The sequence below is a fragment of the Drosophila rhopaloa genome, unplaced genomic scaffold (genome assembly GCF_018152115.1).
Source record: "Drosophila rhopaloa isolate 14029-0021.01 unplaced genomic scaffold, ASM1815211v1 contig_155, whole genome shotgun sequence".
Taxonomy (NCBI): Eukaryota; Metazoa; Arthropoda; class Insecta; order Diptera; family Drosophilidae; genus Drosophila; species Drosophila rhopaloa.
In genome coordinates, this window is record NW_025335034.1 from 6340709 (window position 1) to 6362121 (window position 21413).

The 21413-nt window shown below is 35.2% G+C and overlaps 1 protein-coding gene across 7 annotated transcripts in view; it reads right to left on the reverse strand.

The window, feature by feature from the left end:
- LOC108043908 (uncharacterized protein CG43427) overlaps positions 1-21413 on the reverse strand; it is a 68939-nt gene that overhangs the window by 39269 nt on the left and 8257 nt on the right. For all 7 annotated transcript variants that reach the window (XR_006417421.1, XR_006417420.1, XM_044457037.1 and 4 more), the window contains exons 3-4: positions 17154-17206; positions 5776-5830 (exon numbers count right to left, since the gene is read on the reverse strand). The gene's annotated coding sequence lies outside the window, so the exon portion shown is untranslated. The remainder of the gene's footprint in view (positions 1-5775; positions 5831-17153; positions 17207-21413) is intronic.

The following is a 21413-nucleotide window of genomic DNA, read 5'->3' on the forward strand; positions in this document are numbered from 1 at the left end:
TATTCTCCAAAATTATTCATTTGATGCATTCTTAATACTCATAAAAAATCCCAACTTCCTAACTTTAACAAGAGAGAACGCTATAGTCGGGTGACCCGACTATCAGATACCCGTTACTCAGGTAAAGGGAGTGCGAGGGAGATGGAGATAGAAACTTTGATCACGCATAACTTTTTAACGAATGGTCCGATTTGAAAAACATTTCGATAGGTATTGATAAACACAATAAAACTGCATTTTTACTTTTCCGAAATATTTAAATTTTTAAAATCGTATATAAGCGATTGTGGGCGTTAAAGGGGGCGTGGCACCTTTTTGAAATGAACTTGCGCTGCGTAGGAACTCCTAGAATCTACATGCAAAATGCCAATCTTCTAGCTTTTATAGTTTCCGAGATCTCAGCGTTCATACGGACAGACAGACAGACGGACAGACGGACATGGCTATATCGACTCGGCTAGTGACCCTGATCAAGAATATATATACTTTATAGGGTCGAAAACGCTTCCTTCTAGTTGTTACGAATACAATATACCCTTTTACTCTACGAGTAACGGGTATAAAAATACCAAAGTTACGGCATTTCCAATCGTTCAGTTATATGGCAGCTATAGGATATAGTCGGCCGATCCTTATGAAATTTGATAGCCCATAGAAAATCCCAACTTCCTAACTTTACAAACACCAAAGTTATGGCATTTCCGATCAATCAGTTATATGGCAGCTATAGGATATAGTCGGCCGATCCCGGCCGTTCCGACATATGTATATACTGCGTACAAAGGAAAGAAGGGTGTGTGCAAAGTTTCAATTCAATAGCTTTAAAACTGAGAGACTAGTTTGCGTAGAAACAGACAGACGGACAGACGGACATGGCTGTTCAAGAATATATATACTTTATAGGGTCGGTTTTGACCAAAATTATAATACCCTCTGCAAGGGTATAAAAAAACAAATCAAAACAACAGTCACCAACATCTGATTCATCTTAAAGTTTTCTTTTTAATTATAAGGAATATATTAATAATTAAATAAATTAGTATTAGTTGCCCATTAAAAGCGCAAAATATATTGAAAAAAAACTTCGAAAAAGATAAAGAAAAAATGCAAACTGTTGTTTACTTAAATTTTTCTCAAGAGCCAATGCCAGCCGACTATTAAAGGCATATCAAGAAGAATACACGAAACTGAATTACAGTTTGAGAGCCATTGCTTAATGCTAACTGACGATTTTTGTAATTAGGAGTGATTTCCTCTGCGGAACGGCATTGCCTATAATTTAAGCCAGTTTTCTCAATTTGCTCGGCCACTTCCCCCAGTTCCAGTTTTCAATTGCAATCAATACTTAGTTTCCATTTCATTCGCAGATACAAATACATCGGTACACAGATACACCACACTCACAATTACAAATAGAATTCAATGAGTAGAATCAGCACAATGATCGTGCAAAATTAATTTTCCTCTAAACTACTTTTGTGCTGTTGTTGATCTCTAATTCTTGTTTTTGTGTTTCTTTTATTTTTTTTCTTTTTGTGTTCCTCAACTGAAGTGGAACAATTTTGTTTCGCTTTTGCGTTTAGTGGGGCGATCGATATTTGCCGGTTTAGAGCTTACTTTTCACTTACGATCAAAATCGATAGGGAATTATTTATTACAGATCAGATAGGTGTTTGTTAAACTGCTAGGGTGCATGCACTAATGGGTATCAAAAAATATTTATTCGGACAGATCATAAGAAATCTTACTTATCTACCAGCGAAAGACAAAAGTCGGTTTTAACTGAAAAACAACCAGAAATGAATGAAACTTTGGCTTGCAATAATTTTAACTAACTTTGCAGCTCCTATACAAACTAAATATTTTAATTTTTATGCCGGTATATTTAAAAACAATGAAGCTCTGCCGATTTTCCAATCGTTCCCCTTGCAGCTATTTTTCGATTATTTATAAAACCTGATCTAAAGAATGTACTCGAAGTGCACAAATCTTTATATTTTATTTTCTTTCTATCATGTATTTCGGATAAATATTAGTGTGTATTATGGACATACACAAAAAATGTATTTTATTAAAATGTATAGAAGTTTCAGTGTTAATTTAAGTATATTACAAATTGTAGACGATTTGAACAATACATCGCGAACATCGATATTCTAGTTTATAATGTTTTTGCAAATTTAACTTACACTATTGAAGCAAAAGATTTTATATCTTTTAAAATATTCCATTCGAAAGGTTCATCTGCGTCAAGGAAATCCAGAAATTCACTCTACTAACTTTCCACTGCATTTTTTCTCATCCAATCCCATTATTACATCAGTTAACTGCAACTTAAAGGCTTCATCCCGCTCTACACATCCGCGTCCCCACAAGTGCCATGCAAAATACTTTTGCTCTCATACCTTAAGCGACCCAGCGAAGCATGATAGTCTGGCTTGGCTGCTGATCCCCTACCCTTCGCCCAAAACTTCCATACCCCTTTATTCCCACGCACTACGACCTGAAAATGTGAAACTTGGCAAAAATTGTCGGCCGAGCGCCATCTACCGGCGGGGGAAGTAATGTGGAGTGTATGTGAACAGTGTAGTTGAATTGTATTGTTTCATGGACTTAATCTTTATCTGTGACCAAAATGAACGTCGCAAACAAAAAATTGTAGAGACAAATAAAAATTAATCCATAAAAATGAATTTGTCAACTCAAACTATTCATTACTAATTCATTAGTCCTAATGTGCTACAATCATTCATATTCCCCAGAAGACATTTGATTTAAACCATTGACTAAAAATCTATTGGTTTTTTGTTAACGAAAAACAATCGATTAAACAAATATTTTCCGGTGTATTTTTTTTATTTTTCGTCTTACTTTTTAATTTGTGTTTCGCTGCGGTCGCGTAATCAGGGTGTAACAATTACGCGTTTTGAATTGCGGCAAAGTTTGGGGCGGGGGAGAATTACAGATCCAAACGTGCAGAGATACTCGTACGGATTTGCGAATGCCGAGTTGGCTTAGAGGCTCTGCCGCGCCCTCTCACGTCTCAGGTGTTAGCCGTGCTTTTCTGTTCTCAGCGGCGAATATGCGAAATAATTTGCAAACGCTGAAATTGTATATTGCCGACAGGTGAGGGGCTCTCGCTTGATACTTTTCTTTGGTTAATTTCAGTTTTGTGGTTAAGCTTTGCCTTCGATTGTCAAGCTTCATGGTTAATTAAACGTCGTCCGCCGATGTAAAATGATTTAGCATCGCTTATGTGCAGCGAGGATTGTAATTTTTGTGCCTAAGCGATTTATCCAAATTAAACCAAAAATCACAAAGCCACTCGGAAAATGTGAATTAAATATATTTTAGAATGCCAGCGTCGATTACGCAACAAATAAGTTCTGTTAAATTTTGGGTGCGGTTTTAACGGCCACCCACAAAATTGCCCAGCCCAAAAGATTTTCAAAGGAATGTGTGCCTAATGTGGGTACTTATAAGCAAATTGGTCAAATGGCATTTTCAAATGTGTTCGGCAAATTGATAAACAATTGAATCAAATTGCCGTTAAAGGCCGTATGTGAATGGCTATCAAGTGTTGAGATATTATTTAGGATTTGATCTGTATTATCGGTATAATAAATTATTATATGCTATACAAAGATTGTAAAAATACATATCTCGAATCAAACCGGTCACCCATTTCTAAGTGAAGTGTTTGGAACTAAATTAGTAGCTGACTACGTTTAAACCCCATTGAAAGTTCTCTCTTTTAAATGGAAGATATGATATTGCTTTTTCAGCTTATTCTTTATACAAAATTGATAAAGCGACAATTAAATTCGAATAAAAGGTATAAAAATAAATAAGGCCATAAAAATAAATAAAAAATTTAACAACATCTAATTTTTTGTTTTATTTATTTATCTTGTTTAATTTTACGCGCCATACTTAACTTATCGATAGTGGGCATACGAATAATTTTCACACTAGCCCAACAAATAAAAACCAATTGATCACAGCCCACCAAAACAAATCGTGCAGAAACTCCGACGCCGAAAAGTTAAACAAGCAATATTTCATTGGGAGACTAACCTTGGAGGCAACCGAAATCGTTCTATCAGACAATCCCACACTGCAGCCGAGATCAAAGCGATCGGGGACCAGAGATGACAACGAACAAGGCAATCATTCATTTATCCGCCTGCCAAAGTCAATGCTATACACTGCAGATACATATCTCGCTGCTCATACAGATGCTAGGCCACTAACAATATACAAGACTCAACGACTCGAGGCAACAAAACGCTAGGCGAGAAATTACTAAAAGCTAACGGAAGAAAAAGCTGGCAGCAAAGTGCTATAAATGAAGGAAATCAAAATGCAAAATCTGAAAACGCCTACGCAATCACCAGGCCATTGCAGCTGAAACTAAAAAAGGCAGAGTAATACTGATATACACAAGGACAACATTTTTGCTTCGGTTTGGTATAAGTTTTTCAATTTCGCTCGTCATAAGAAATATCATCAGGGAAATACTTTTCAACTGATTTAATATCATTGGTTACTTTAACGATATGCAGATTTTTGCAGTCCTGCTATTAATGTTTTTCTAAACATTCTTAAAATTAAATTGTAAATCTGTTATGGCTGACTTATCCCAGCAAGCATTAAAAATAAAAGACTCGAAAATAATTTTATTCTGCTTAAAATTGTCCTTTCTCCTTTGGTAAGTTTTTCAGGTAATGAAATCGGTTTTTTGTACAGAAAATTCGATTTTATTTAGCAATATTAAATATACAAATTACTCATGACTCATTCATTGGCTTTACTTGGAGACCATCATAAGAGCAACTCATTAAGTCTTTATTTTTTTAATAATTATTTTCTCCATCACAAATTTATAAAAAACTGTCACTGCAAATTTTAAGACACTGTTTACTTTCTTACTTTCCGAATACCGGATCACGTTAAAACGGACTCTATGGATTATGTGTTATTTTAATTTTTATGTTTTGTGTTTTAGGTGTTTGTCTCTGTGTAAAAATTGATGATAATATTCCATAAGCAGGAACAGAAATTGGGTTGGAAAACAGGGGAGCCCGGCATCGTGGCATATATCATTTTCCAAGTTATTTTTAAAAGAAAGCACAAAACAGACGGTACGGCAGGCAACCCAACACACTGAACCGTTCCTTTGCCCAAGGCTGTTGTATCTGGTGGATGCGTTTAGAATCCACCTATCTATGCTCGCCTGTTCCTGCCAGCTCTCTATATTTTTTACCCTTTATAGGTTTCTCTCCGTATGGACTGGCTGTCATTTTGATTTCGCCCGACATGTGCATTGCCTTTTATCTGGTTGCAGTTTGTGTATCTTGTATCTTGTATCTTTGGCTGCCTACAGTGTGTGCGTATCTGTACACATGTAACTATAACGCTTTGTTGAAAGCAGACAAGTCTCGAGTTGAGTTCAGGCGGCAAATCAACACAGCTTGCATGTCAAATTAATTTCATTCAATTTAAATGCAATTTGACGCTGTTTCACTCGGTGCACTCACTGAGCTGACTCTGTGATCTATAAGTATCTGTATCTGGCAGGTATGCATGCGCCCCTATAGTATATACATAGTATCCCATAGCTGCTGATTCAACGTTAATGATGCAATGCGCCGTGTGAGACGGCAAACTGTGCGTTTTATTTTGATGCCTTTTGATTAACGACCCTTGGCTAAAATTTTTGCGCGATTGAGTGGATGTCGGGGACTTTGTTTATTTTATATACAACCAGCTTACCTTTTGAAATTCCTTGACTGAGTGGGATATTGGTCGAAGTGTTATTCGTTGGGATCTGTAAATAGAAACATTGAAGTTATTAAATGTAATTGATTTTTATAGGTCTTTTAATTTTTCCAATACAGATAAAACGGATTAAAGGATTAATTTATAAAAGGATTAACTTAATAAAAATATTTGTGTTTCAACTGTTCTACTGAACATTACTTAATGCCCTGGTAGGCCTTTCACTATAAATTTAGTTTTTTGTAAATACATAAGGATCTATTGTGTTTAATGCATTGTCGTCTCTACCGCACCTTACGATTATTATGTTTGCTCTTGGATAGAAAAGAAAGAATTAAAATTATTCTTAGACTTTCTCTTGACTTGTTTAGCATAGAATTAAAGGAATGTCTATAGTCCTATCCAAAACAACCGATTTAAGATTAAATATTTTTTTTGTACATATATTTGTTGAACACGCTACACAAGGATGGACTTTGTTTTGTGGTGGGTTAAAGCCGGTCATATTTAATACTTAAGATAGAATACAAAGGTCCGCCGGGTGTCGTCAGCGTCTTGATGGGGAAGCGAGAAACTTGCCTTTAAAAACTAAATTTTGTTTTCAGGTAACATAATGATATTTTGTTAAAATTACTAAGGAGAACACTTTGCTGCTTCATGGTATAATAAATATACACAAATTATTCCCTAGATTATCCCTACTTTTGCTTGGTCACTAACTAGACAAACTTAACTGTTCCATTTTGAACTGGCCAACAGACATGAGCATACGATTTTGTCATTGTTCAGCTAAAAAACAAAACGAGAAAAACGTTTTTCGTCTTCGCTAGCAAATGACCGCTAAAACTTTTTATCACTTAACTGTGAATGTGAAAATTCTACGGTTATTTCTGTAAGGTTAAGTATGCTGTGACTCGGATATATAAGAAAGAGTAAGACAAAAGAAAGATATAATGGCAATGAAAATATACAAATTATTGAGTTATGATACTTTTTTATCGTAAAAATGTATTTTGTTTCTAAAAAATAAAATGATTTATAAGCTTACAGTATAAATTTAATGCCATTTTATGAATCTAAATGCATTCATCTAACTGTCATTTTGCTCTACTTGTATGGCTTCACAAACTATCACAAAAACTTTCATCATTTTGCATGATATAACGAGAAAAAAATATCGCTAATCTTTATTTTTTCCGTTTACACATACATACGAATTATAAAATAACAAAATTATGAAACGTAAAAAAAAAAAAAATTAAGGGAAATCAGTCAAACTATCTGAGCATAAGTTTTACAAAACCCTCAATCAGTTGTCAGAGCGAGTGGATCATTAAAGTCTGCCATTCGCCATTTTATGCTTAATTTTTAACAGTTTTGTAAAAGACAAAATTATGTTAATTTGTTACTTTGAAATTAGCATTTAGTAATTTATGGAAAATGCTCTTTATGTGAAAAAAAATACAAAAAATATTTATAATATTTTATATAATTATTTTTAAAAAATGACAATGCGGCATTTGACCTTGGGAGGAGTAAATATTGGTTTGGGAAATGTAGGTGGCATTTTACTTTTATTTTCATTCCTCCATTTAAACATATAGATAAATATGAATAATCATTTTTATATTTAGTGTATTTGTGTCACATTATCGGTTTGAATTTATCTATATCAAACGCCCCCTTGGCCTTGAACTGAAAGCTTCGCAAAAACAAGAGAAAAACAGACGGGGAAAATATATTTCATTCATTGGCCAAAATGTAAATATAAGTCTGCTCGTATTTTTGCAGCTGGCCTCGACATCGAATTTTTCGTCTCCGTTCTCTGGCCTCTGCTCGTTTCTTAGTAAACGATTTCGCACTTTTGGTTTTCCTTTTTGAGTTTAATTAATAAATTTCGTTTATGTTTGCCCCTCTGAATGGATTGTTTACAATTCAGAAATGCTGAGGCGCAGTTTTTAATACGTCGAAAAATACATTCCACGGATAAGCACATTTCATACATAATCCAAAGAAATTTCCAGTGGTACAAGTTACAGTTTTATAGTCGATTCAATAGGATATGAAGGCTAAAAAAGTAACTTTATATAATGTTACAATTTAAAAAATAAATAAATATCCATACATACTTTGTGATTAAGAATTTTCTAATTTAACTCTTAAAGCAAGGGTAGATATGGTTAGCTCTTAAGATAAGAACAGAGTATTTTGTTGTCGTATCACTAGTTGCTATACATTTATTTTTGTCGAAATGTGAAAGGTCGAAGTGTGAACTGACAGCATTTGAGGGTAATTTTCTTTCAGATTTGTGTTTATTAAAATAAATAGTTGAAATATTTTGAGCTTTCCCACTGAGAACTTTCTGTATCAAAAATAGGGATGATAATGTTTTTGTTAAGAATACCAATATTTAGAAAAGGAAATTACATTTGCAGTGCAAATATATTTATTTCATTTAGTTGTAGAGATTCAGATATTATTATTATTATCGTATACATTCATGTACATATATGAACATTCCTATTTATATAGCTATTTCTGATTATATTTAATGAAATATAAAATATGTTTGGTATGTCATAGTCGTCTAAAGCCTTCCTTCTTTACATGAAGATTCCCTTTTTTTATTTTCTACGTACGTGTTATTTTAAAAAGAATTTACTACATTATCAAAGGTAGGCTAACTGTTGCGATCTTTTCGATTTATGGTCTAATTTCACCTAATGTTCCTGCTTATTTGGCCAGATTCAAAGGCTAACCACTTGCCATCCATCCACTTGGCCATATAATTTACGGGTTTTCTATAATTTATGTACATGCATAATGAATCAGGGCAAGGTCTAGCAAGGATGGAGATTCTATAGCTTTATCTATGGCCAAACCGATTACTGAGCACAATTAGCATTTTTATATAATTTCGCAAGGGAGTTCGGATTTCTCAGACTGCGAAGAACGGGTTATGCTAAGGCACCTAACACATTAACTTGATTGCATAATAAAACACCAAATTTTGTCAACAGTTTTGCTACCCAAAACGGCCAAAAGCTTATGTAGAATTTACGCTGTAAATAGCATTTACAGTTTGGCAATATTCAGCAGCTTCTCGTTGGGGATGAATCATATTGTTCGCTTTATTTATTTGGCTAAACAATCAATGAACGCAGATTGTTTTGGTTGGCAGTAAAACAGCTGCACCGTATTATGAACAAAAGTATTTGCGGTATTTTGTCATCTTCTAAGCATTGAATGGCTTATTTAATTTTAGCAACAAGGCACCATTTGCAGTTGGGAACAATAGCCCAGCGATGACATAAGCGAGCTATTTAAATTGTGATTTTCGATCAAAAAGAAATAAAGATGTGGCAACAGCATTTTATATATTATTTTATTTTATTTTTCTTGTTCTCTGCGTTTGCCGTTGCTTCGTTAGTTTGTAGCTGTGTCCCTGGCACTAATAGAAGAAGACAAAAGTTTGCATGTTTCGTTATTGATGTATTTTCTGCATTATATTGCAAAATGCAAAACAATAGAGTACCGTGAAATCCGCCGCACACACGAGCAGAAATGATAATTGGAGGCAAGCAACAATTGTTAGTTGCAATTGCAACACTCGAATCGCACGCACAGGTTATGCGCATTTTTGGCTTTGTTCACTGCTAATTTTATCTTAATTACACTTTTTTGTTGCTAGTTTCCTGTATTCACTCCGCCAGCGGTTCCTCGCAATTTGCAATCTTGGCTTACGGAGAAGTTCGATTTTATTTTGGAAATTTCCCTGGAATCCCTGGAACAAAGTCATTAATTAAGATACGGTTGAAAAGCTTTTAGTTTTTTTTTAATATTTCCCAGGATAGAGACAGGGAAGGAATGTAGTTTGGGATAATCTAAAAAAATAGAGCTCTGTTGTTATTAGGGGAAACTTCGAGACATTCTTGATCAAGTTTCTGAAAATGCATATTTTTCATTCTGCGGTCTAAGAAATACTAATGTTTAAAAAGTCGACTTTCGCCATATACTTCTGTCTCGATGGACGCCAGTGGGGCCCTATCAGCTAATAGACAGATATGTCCAGTGTCCCCATAATAAGCCAAGTTTACGGCGCCCCAACAATCCCGATAAGTCCAATGCTGCAACATTGTTGCTATTATCGGCCGACGTTGTGTTATTGTCGTTTCTGTAGCCGAAGTCATTACGGATGGTTGTTTATTTTCTGCCATCATTGGTTTTTCGGTTGTTTTGACTGTTATGCTACGACCATCATCATCATCATCACCATCAGTTCGGGGGCTGCACGAACCTCCACTAATATAACCAGTGTATTATGCTGACGGGTGCATTGAACCCTGGCCGAAAGTGATTGTTTAAAGCGGAGATGATCACCATGAAGAGAAAGAGGACTGGGGAGATGCGGAGCAGATGGGAAATGTAAGACGAAGCCGGAGCTGAATGCTTTTCATTGTTAAGTTTTGCTCATCCTGGTCGCATCTCGGTTTGGCTACAACTCTTCGCCTCGTTTATATTAATTTACAAAAAGAAATGCCTAAGCATTGATTAAAAAAAACTGATTGAAAACAAATAATTAAAAAGTATTGGATAGTTAACTATCCAAATTTTTCTTATCGCAAACATTCTGTTAAGTCTGTATGTCTGATAGGATTTTCATTGATTTCTGACAATTTTTTTGGGAATAATTTTTTATTACAACCACCATTATCTAACCACAAAACTGAAAATAGATTGTCTCAAAGTTATTTTTAAGTTATTTTTTTTGCTAATTTGTATTCCTATGCTATTAATAATCTTTGGAATAGAACTTTTTTTATATTTAATGCAGTTTTTGAGAAGGATATCTGCTATTTGCACCTAAATTTGGGGAATTAAGCATTTTTGTTTTATTCTTAATATTTTTAAGGTTACTTTTTACTTTCTGTAACTTTTAAAAATTAAGTTAAATATGTAATGAAATGCTTTTTAAATAAAAACCAAAGTCTAAACGAAAAGACCAAAACTTATCCTCTTTTTTATTGGTGGTTACCATTTTTTTTTGTTAAAAAAAAAAATAATAAATTAGGTGGGCCGAACCAACGAGCCGAGCAAAACCCAGAACCGGAAGTTTACAAAAGTTGACAGTTGATCGTTCGTACAGCCATGCCGCACACAACAGCAGCGATTCTCTTTTTTTTATAGCTCAGTCAAATCAGTCATGCATATAGAACATTGACATATCGGGTGAGATCGCAGCATGCCACAGGCATGGTTGAGAAATGGAGGAGGGGCCAGAAAGGAAAGGCATATCGATATGCAAAAACCACAAATTAAGAGAGCCCCCTTTCCCCACACGAAAGCGGAATTCGGTTGGACGGTAACCTTAGACAACGTGAAGCGAAAGAAGAAAAAATCAGCAAAATACCCAAGAAGTAGACAAAAGCGCATAAGTTTCCGTTGACCGTTAATTAAAGCCACAAAAGACAGTATCGTGGCCTAAAATAGGCGCACACACTCGTACAGAGAAAGAAATTGTTTTATTTTAATATATTTTTATTGTTTGAAAATTTTAAATTTGTGGAACACAATAATTTAAGAGAGAGTGTAGCGAACTTAACATGGTAAAAACCTTAAACTTTATTTTTTTTCTATCTAATGGTAATGTTTTAAAAGTTTGTAGAAACTTTAACTTTCTTTGTATATCAAAACAGAAGACAAAAAAAAAACAAATATTTTAATTTTTTTGAATTTAGTTTTTTACTATATGTAGGTATGTATTTTCCACGCAAGTTGGTATATGATTACAAATCGAAATATAGTCATATTATACGATTTTGACGACACGTTCTTTCATTCAATCAAAACCTGGCGACTTTATCTTATAACTGTCATAAAAATGCGAAGTTAAAGCTACGGTAACGCGTTTTTTTTCTGATAGAGCCCATGACAATTCAATTATGAATTTATTTTAATTGGCTTGGTAACAAGGAGGACATTTTGAAACCATCAACCGATAAAACCATTTCCGTACATAATCACCTGTAGGGGTATCCCCACCATCCATAAAGTATAGAAACATTAATTTGTTGGGGCCTAGACACAGCTGCATTGGTAAAAACCAAAACCGATCCAATGCAAAAATGGAGCAGCACGCGCTCCAATTCTCAAAAAAAAAATAAAAAAATTTCAAACATAAGTTGGAAAAAATAGAATGTGGCGGGGTTCGGCATCGACTATAAAGGTTGCATCAATCTTGCGTCGGCGGCGCCGCTAACTGTTGATTAAAGATCATTCATATTCACTCCCGGCTAGAATGTTAATTTGAACTGAAAAAGCCACGATTGTCGACTACCCTGATGGATCCGAAAACGGTTTTATATATAAATAATAAGTTGTCTAAAAATATTTCGTAATTATAAATAAAAGGTTAACCACAGCATGGAATAAAAAAAAATAAAATTGTCTAATGTTCATGTTTAAATTACAAACTTAATCTGTTTGGCGTCCTTAAAAATCTGTACACAAAATTCTATAGTTATCCAAAATACTAAATACTCGTACATTTTTAAATATATTTTTTCGACGACATGACTAAGTCGGCTGATAATGCTGATCAAAAATTAAATACTTAGTGGAGTCTCAAACTCTTTCTCCCTCACTTTATTGAGTATGAAAAGAAGTATAAGAAGGAAAGGGTATGCAAAACGATTGGCGGCAGCTGTGCACAATTTATGTTGAGTATTGCACAGCCGGCAACAAATCTGCAACAGCAGCACCAGCAAAAAAAACAGAAAAGAGAGTTGAGTTGAACATTGAACGTTGCTTTGGCCGCAAGAGATGTCAGCTGCTGATGCTGCAGCGGTTATTTTACTGGGATACTGATGGTGGCAACGACCAAGCCACATAGCGTTTGCAACATAACACGCGTATGGAGGAGAAATTGTGCCAATTTGTTTGTTGCTTTTGTTGCAGCAGGCAAAGGCAAAAGGCAAACCACAAAGCGACAACCGACAAGCGACAAGAAGTGTCTATATGGCGGCATTATTGATGATGACAGAAATGTGTCGTTGTCGGAAAAGCATTTTCCATGCGCAGCTGTGCCAGAAATGCATTTGGAGCCGTTCGCTCTTTTGCCATGAACCTCCGATCGGGTCCAGAGTCAAAGTCAGACCTCAAGTTCACTGGTTGGCCGGAGACCACCACTACCGAAGGCACACTGAAAACAAACTCAGCAGAAAAATGTTAGATATTAAGTGGCTGTAATTACCCTACTAATTGGTAACTATTTCAATAAAATTAAATTCATCAATCTTTGATTACGATTTCATATGTTTAAGTAATTTTATTAGAGTTTTAACTGATATAAGAAATACTGCTCAATGTTTTTCCCTGTGCAAAATCAGCAACCAGTTGTTGATTAAGCTAAATGCGCCTTGAGGATCGCGCAAACTTTTCCTCTCTCTCTTTTTTGATGGGCAATATTTATGCCATGCATTAATTTTCATGTCTAAAAGAGTTTAAGGCGTAGAGCCGGAATGACCTTGTGCGTAAATTTTAATCAGCACATCCTTAAAAAAAAGTAACAGACTGGTTTGGCAGGCATGCTGATGATGATCCGTAATTCGTGACTCATCCGCCCAGCCAGCTCAAATTATAGCCGAGTTAAGATCTTTGCATGCGGAAGATGCGCAAAAGGGAAGACGACCGACCCAGCATCACTTTGATGGACAGACACAATTGGGTTACAGGAGAATAAAAGCCTGGTCGTTGCAATGGCAACTATGCAGAATATGATATCATCACAAGAAATTCTTTGAAAATCCAGAAACCAGCGAGCAAATTCAAGCTATAAGTCAAAACGCCCACAGTCGCCCAGCAACCGCATGAGAACAGCGTCGTCATTTTCATCTTCATCATCGTCATCAGATACGGATACAGATTTAGCAATGCGATACACAAATTAGCAAATTGTTATTTTTATAATTGAAACGCCAACGAGCCAAAAAAAAGTGCCAGAAAGCAAATGGCAAGAACCAAACAAAAGACAAAAGCTCACGATTCAGAGCCAGAAATTATGCAAATACCAAAGGAACACAAACAAACAAAGATACATCTGGAAATTAATATGATAATCTTTACTTCTTCAGTTCTCATATTTTGAAGTATTTTACGTGTATCTCACACGTCTCTTATGGGTTTTAGCCCAACTTATAGAATTGTGCATTTAATTCATACTTGCGTATGCGTATTCATGCAGATTATTCAGTTCACAGCATATATATAAAAAAATCATTCATGCGAATTTGTCAGTTTAACTTCCATATTCTATGACTGGTCGTTCGGACGGTTTTTGCGTCCACAAATTGATAACATTTTATCAAAGGTAGACACTTACAAAAAGATAATATAATTCAACTTTGTTTTCAAATCTCAAACGTACTTTTTATTAACCCTAGTGGGCATACAATTTCTCTTGTCGTTATTATTATTTTCGAGCGTTTTACTCGAATTCGTTTTAAGATTGTATTAGTTTTTATGGAACTTAACCATCTGTCACTATACAGAAAAATGTTTTTAACCACAACCCAAGAAAAAAACAGAGAAATCTGCATTCAAGACTGAGAAATGAAAAGAAACCCAGCCTCTTGTCAACTTGCATATACATTATCTCGGCTAAAACCGAAACCTCAAAACAGTAGAATACAACAAAACTTGTATATAAAGTGGATTTTAAGCACCATTGCGGTTTAAAATGACCCGAATTCGCAGGGTCTTAATTTAAATGGAAGAAACCCTAAGTCAAAATAGTTTAATTCTACTAAAATGTAGGGAAAACTTTCGTTGTTATCGGTGAAATAAATCGCCCAACCCCTTGGCGGAAAAGTGCAGCCCACCAGCAGAGATTATCATCATACCGCTTTTTCCCAAAACTTCAATCTACCAGGTTCATCAACAAGAAAACGCATTTGATTCTCCAATTGGGGTTTAAAATACTCTAGCATCAGCAAACTCGCGGGCACTTGATGCTTGGCAAATGAGTGGGACTCATCCACAACCACAAAAATATTATTATTTTTACTACAACTACGCCAAGAAATATGCGTGGGAACTGATTTGAGAAAATTTCATATTTACAATATACAGCCCAGCAGAAGCAGTAGCCATAGTAATAACGAGAAAAATGAAAAACGTAGCACAAAGCAAAGTCTGGAGGAATCAAATGAAGTTGAACAATTTTGCTACTGTTTATCCCGAAGTGAGTGTAAAGTGCCACCTGAAGTGACTCTGCCAGAGACCCAAGATCCAAAGGGGCCCAACCACTGAAGAGTAACAGAGTCATCAGCGCGTTTTGTGGTCGTCATCATCATTATCGTCATCATCATCAAGGTACAAACCTCCACCAAACCCCACACAATTATTCCTTGAGGTGTACATCGGCCACATAATCTGATTTCTATTCCTTTGCCCTGGAGACTTGACCGTGAAATATAAGATTTCATGGGCATGCATATTTTATATTTTAATTAGGAGTTTCTAAGCCGAGCAGTAAAGGCACTTTTATTACAATGTACTGAGTGCAGAGATCACGGGGGATAAACTTAATTGGACGTAAAAAAAGGACTTTTAATTTTTTTTTATTTTGTCCTCCCTCAGCAAAAGTTAATTTAATATGCATGCCCTTAATTAAAAATGCTGTGTATTATTTTGTCAAATACACATTTTCTCTTCTCTGCCTTGGTTTTCTGTACATGTTTTGTACAGAATAAACTCTTCCGTTGCTTGTTTTACCCAACTAATACAAGGAAAGGGGCTTTGACAACGTTAAACGACAACCAATTCTAAGAAAAAAATGTTTGTTACCACTTGGTTTGGAATTTGGTTTCTATCGGTGATCCCAAAGAAAACTTCAAGTTTTCTGGTCTGAGAAATACACAAAAAAAAACTTTACTAAAGATTGACAATAAAAGAATGCTAAAGAATTAAAACCATTTTTTAACAAATAAAAAAAAAGAATTTTAAAGTGGCTTGCTGTGAAGAGCGTCTATTGAAACCTTTTATACATATATACACATAACAATACTATTGTTGTCCATGTCCATCAAAGTTTTCTTCAAATTTGACTTGAAGTTGGCTTTCAAAACACGTGTCACCAATATCCAAAAATTATTATTATGCATAAGGTAATATTCATCGCAGTAATATAAAAGTAAACCTGTGAATATGTCATTTGGTTTATGAATAATTTGTAGACATTTAAATGCTTCACTCGTAAATTTATAGAAAGTCAATTCTGTGTTTGTTTGCTGAAAGGGTTTTGATCGGAGTTAAGTTAAGGGGGCCGGCGTAATTATTGACCTGCTGAGCGTTTTACGGTTTGACAAAGAGAAATATCTCGGGAATCGACGTAAAAGATGTGTCAAACATAAAGGCCCTAAACCAAAAATTTAAATTCTATGATTTTTTATGAATTTTGTGTAGCATTTGATTAAATCCGTACTTCAGGTATACTGAAGGTATTATGAGAAACTCTTTATTCTAAATGGTAAGATTTTTCTTCTCGCTGCTTGCTGGCAAATTCCGATGATCAACGGGAAAATTTAAAGAAAGGCGCCATAAATTCAGTTGTCCCAAAATGTCTCTGTGCCAAAAGGAAAATACAAAAACAGAATAAAAATACGCGTTTCCCAACTTGTAGCTTCGTTTTCTCTGCTGTTTCACGCCGAAAATCCGAATAAACGGGAAGAATTCCTGTCTGGCTAAGACAGGGAGCTCTCTACAAATATCTCGGATATGCTTGTGCATATATATAGCATGCATATACGCATATATATATATTTATATGGAACCTATTTTCATCTAATTTCTTTCATTTCTATCCACATGCCTTGCTCTATTTTTGTGAGGCGCATTTTTAGCGCTGTTTCGTCGCCGTATTCTTCTTTCTATAACTCAATTTTCATTGCATTTTCCTACTCCTCACTTTTTCTCTTTTATCTATTTGGCTTCTTTTCGGGTTTTGGTTTTTATGGTTTTTTATTTGGCCTGCTCTATTTCTGTGTACATTGTTTTCGTTTGCGCTTGTCTGGCAAACATTAAAAATCAAAATAAAAGCTTTTCCCCATTTTATAGTTTGGGGCAGCCTTAACATTTATTTCTTCTTTTCTTCCATTTCACTAATTTAAATTGTACGCTCTATAAAATATTTCGATTTCATTCACCATAAATTATCGTGAATCTTGAAAATCCGTGATCTCTGAACTGGCGCCATCCCATTAAAATGGAAAACATTAAATTGTTCTTACAATTTTTAGCACTTTGAAGTCAGAGATGTGATGAACATTTTTCATATTCTTTAATGAAATTATATATTCAGCAGATCCACTTACCGTCCAAAGCAGTTAGGCTTCTCTTTGTCAAACTTTAAATGGCCACCTTAAGCCTGTAGAAAGATAGAAAATTGAAAAATTAATAAGGTAAAAGAGATGAAATAATAGTTTCACAGGTATTAAACTATAAATCGTTGATGTATTTCGATGTTTGTAAAATGTTTTTTTTTAATACTTCGCCTAATAATATTATTATTTATTTATTATATGTATACTAATAATAATTTTTGGCCAATTCATCAATGACACATAATGATGGAACCATATATAAGAAGGCATTTTTATGCAAATAAAATTATTTATCATATTTTTAAATATATTGAAAATTTATTACAGACTGCATAATTTGCGCAGCCAAAAATGCGTAACACCCTCGACAGCTAGGCAGGCGATATTTTAATTTTTACGCAGCCAAGAACTCAAAATTCCTTAAGATCAGCCAGCCAGGGCGAAAAAGCATAAAAATAGTCACCGAATTCGCTATTTTCGTTGCTTTTTTGTTCATTTGACAGCTCGGCATCAACTAACGAATTACAGAAAATTATGCAGGCAAGATAAACTACAGAAACGGCGAGATGAGTATCTATTGGCGGATCGATATTGAATGATTGAATGAGTTGTTTGTTTCGTTCTCAAACAATTAAATTTGACGACGACCACTTTTCAAGACAAGGAATGGGACGAACTATTCATCAAATTGCCAAAGGCTATGCGAAGTCGAAATGAAATTCTTCAAAAATATTCCAAGTCGTACAGCAAATAAATACATTTTCGCGGTTTCGGGTTCTGCCCGCTTATTGGGGCCGCTCGCCATCCACCTCCAACTCTTTTCAGACCGTTTCAATTAAGATGAACAAAACTTGGTTGTCGTCATTTCGGTGTGCAAAAATAAACATTTTTATTGCCCGCATGGCGCCAAAGCGAAGATGTATCTTGTATCTGGAAGCGCAGCGCCAATGTGTAAAATAAAATTAAACGAAGTCGCGAGGCGAAGATTCGTATGTCCGTGCCAGTTGCTAATAAATGTGCAATTAAAACCCACAGAAACATTTCTTACGCACGCAAAGCAATTGAGGAAATTTTAGCCTAGCCAGCGATGATTTCGCCGATCCATCTAATGATATTGTATTCATTAGAACATCAAACGCTGTGAGCCCAAAGGGTTGGGATCATTTACTAAATTGATCATAAATTTCAAACGAGGCGTGCCCATATAAATTCAATTGGAGGTACAAGGAACACCAACAAAGTTTTTATTATAAATTATGCTATGAAACGACTATTTTGTTCACATAAATAGCTCAAAATACCATTTTAATTGTTTTTTTTTCAGTGCATATGCAGTCCGCCTATTAAAGCACTTTTCTTTCCATAAGTAAATCTTAAAGTTTTCTGTCCATTAAAATGTATGCTATTTTTATATCACTTTTTCTCTTTTTAAATACCTTCCAAAATTAAATGACAGCATAAAAAGGATTGGGACCCGTTTTCAGAACTAATTTCAACTTAAAACTATATGGTTGAGGAAAGTACTTTGGAAAAACGAATAGATATAATTATAGTCCTTTTACAGTCTCTGAGTAAATCAGATTCATAAATCCACTTGTTAGAACACTTTCCGCCTCGTTAATTGACAGAATGAAAAACCAACTTTCTATAGCCAAAAAAACCCAGTTAAGCCTCAATTCAAAAGCACGTATCTGGAGAAGGGGGAACCTGACCAATATGGTCAGGCGTCTAGAGACTTTCTTCGTTCATCAAAAATCCATAAAGCCAGCAAGACATTTTCACCAGAAGAATGGACGTAGAACAAAGTGATACATCCACTGATGTTTGGATTTATTCATACCCCACCCCTCTAAATGTCTGTATAAAAAGCTAATCAATGAACCCAGGTAGACATACAAATTAGAAAACGCGTTACAAAAATGCAAGCAATTACAAAAGAAAAGGAAATTTTCGTGACAAAATTACTAATTGTGCCTGAAAGAAAAGAGCACAGACAAGTGGAAAGTTGTTCTTGTTGCTATAAAAATTCAAATATTAAACTGCAGAAATAGCACACTTACAAGTAAAGCCAAGGCATTTACTCAAAACGAATTTAAGACAATTCAAGCTCATCTAGAAAAAGAATCGTAGAATTTCAAGTGCATTTGGTTTTTGCCACTACTTTGGCTTTGCCTTAATGGACAAATTTTTTCTCTTGTCTGATGAAGCTTTCCTTCCCATGCTATAATTTACAGCTCTTTACAATTGCATTTTACCATTATTGTTTGCTTTCAAAATCGCCTTGTCGATAAGATGGTTCCTGGCCTTTCGGTATTTACGAGCACACAAAGCTAATGAAGAAACGGTGTTACACCTGCTATATACTTGGTTTTTATGAGGAAAAACCAACAAACCAAACCAAAAAAAATTATATTTTACGATTGACATAACGGCCCGAATGACTAAATTCGGTTCTGCCAAAAAGCTAGTTAAGCGGTTTTAAACAATATCTTCAGGATTTGAAACCATTATTGATGGTTAACTTTCTGTTCTGATCTCTAAAATATCAAGGTGGATCCTTGCAGTAACAATTTTGATTGTTTTTATACCATCTCGAACCAATACATAGAGTTTGATACAAATCGGATACCTAGATCAAATAGCTTTCATATAAATCTGTCATAGTGACAGTGCAGTTTTACGCAGTAAAACACCGACTGGGAATGACATGGCCAAACTCACTAATCCATTTTTTGGAATAAATGCAAGGGTATCTAAACTGTGGCTTGCCAAAGCTAACTTTCTTTTCTATTTCCTTATCTCGAGCCTTAGATAAAAAATGTACACCAAGATTGCTCACATATGACAAAGCAAAGCATTGTGATTTTGCCGCCAACAATAGGCGCCATTATAGTGTTCCCTAGACCAGTTAAGACAACCAGTTAATATTCGAGTATGTACTAAGTAATCGCACCCAAATTGACTGATTGGGTGAGTAAACTATGTCAAGTTCCACAAAGACTGCAAACTGATAAGCGCAAGCAGGCCTCCCCTTTCAGCTACGAGCTATAAATAAATCATGATTGTTGATTTTATGGATGGGCACAAGCGGAAATTGACCATTTGGTTAACTTGGCTCAAAGACCTTTGACAGTGTTGGTCAATGCAAAGCAGATGCTAACTGGGGAGTGGTCTTCCCTCCCCTTTCTGCCCCTGAACGCTGATGATGATCAATGGCCGGTCATTCAGTTTTGTAAGCAAAGCGTAAACTGATTGTGATCGAAGGCTGCAAGCTTCGGTGTAAAACCTCAGCGGATCGCGGACCGCAGTCACTGAACTTGCAACAGCGGCAACAGGATGAGGAGGGGATCTGGGGAATTGGGGGAGAAACAGGCAAGGGAGACGTCAAAAGGCCAACAAACGCACGCATACCAAGACCCGAACACATGGCCAACATTGTCTGGGGGCCAACTAATAACAAACAACCGGCTTTCGCAGTGAGGCGCGAACAGAGAAAGATTTACAGTACAACTTCGATCGCTTGAATTTTCTGTACATACAAGGAAAGTAATTAATAGGGAAACTTTTTTAAAACATTATAATTAGTATGGGTACAGATTTAGTTGTAAAGCTGTAAAGCAATTAAAAAGTGTGCTAATCGTTAGCAACACAGATCAGGAAAATATCTTCCAAGCTAATTCGGTTGGCATCGATACCCAAAAGAAATATTGTCAATGAATATAATTTGATTATGTACTAGTTCATGCTTAAATTGACAATCTTCTAAACCATTAGATCAGAACAAAATTGTCCATATATATATAATAATATACCAAACAAAAACAAATTTGCATAAGAATATTTGTCATCACAATTGGAAAGTTGTTTATGTAGTTAAGGAAATAATTTTGAAAGCTTGCTTAAAATTGTAATTAAGTTTTATATAAATAATAATACATATTGTATTTATCGGATGACATACCAATACGTTTGCCTGGGGGTTTCATAAAATACCTGAGCAATTTTAGAACCGCTTTTAATATTCAACAAACATATATACATGTTAAAAGATACATATAGAAACCAGACTGTGCCGAGAGAGAAAAAGGTGATGGGGGCGGTGGGAGTTAGAGAAAAGTTTGTTTACTTTGGAGGCAGCGATTTTCGACCGCCACAAAACTCGTTGTTGGGCATGCGCATAAGTCACTCCCAGTCGATGGTCGCTGTTGCCGCCGTTGATGTTGATGTTTCTGTTGCCGCTGCTGATGTTGC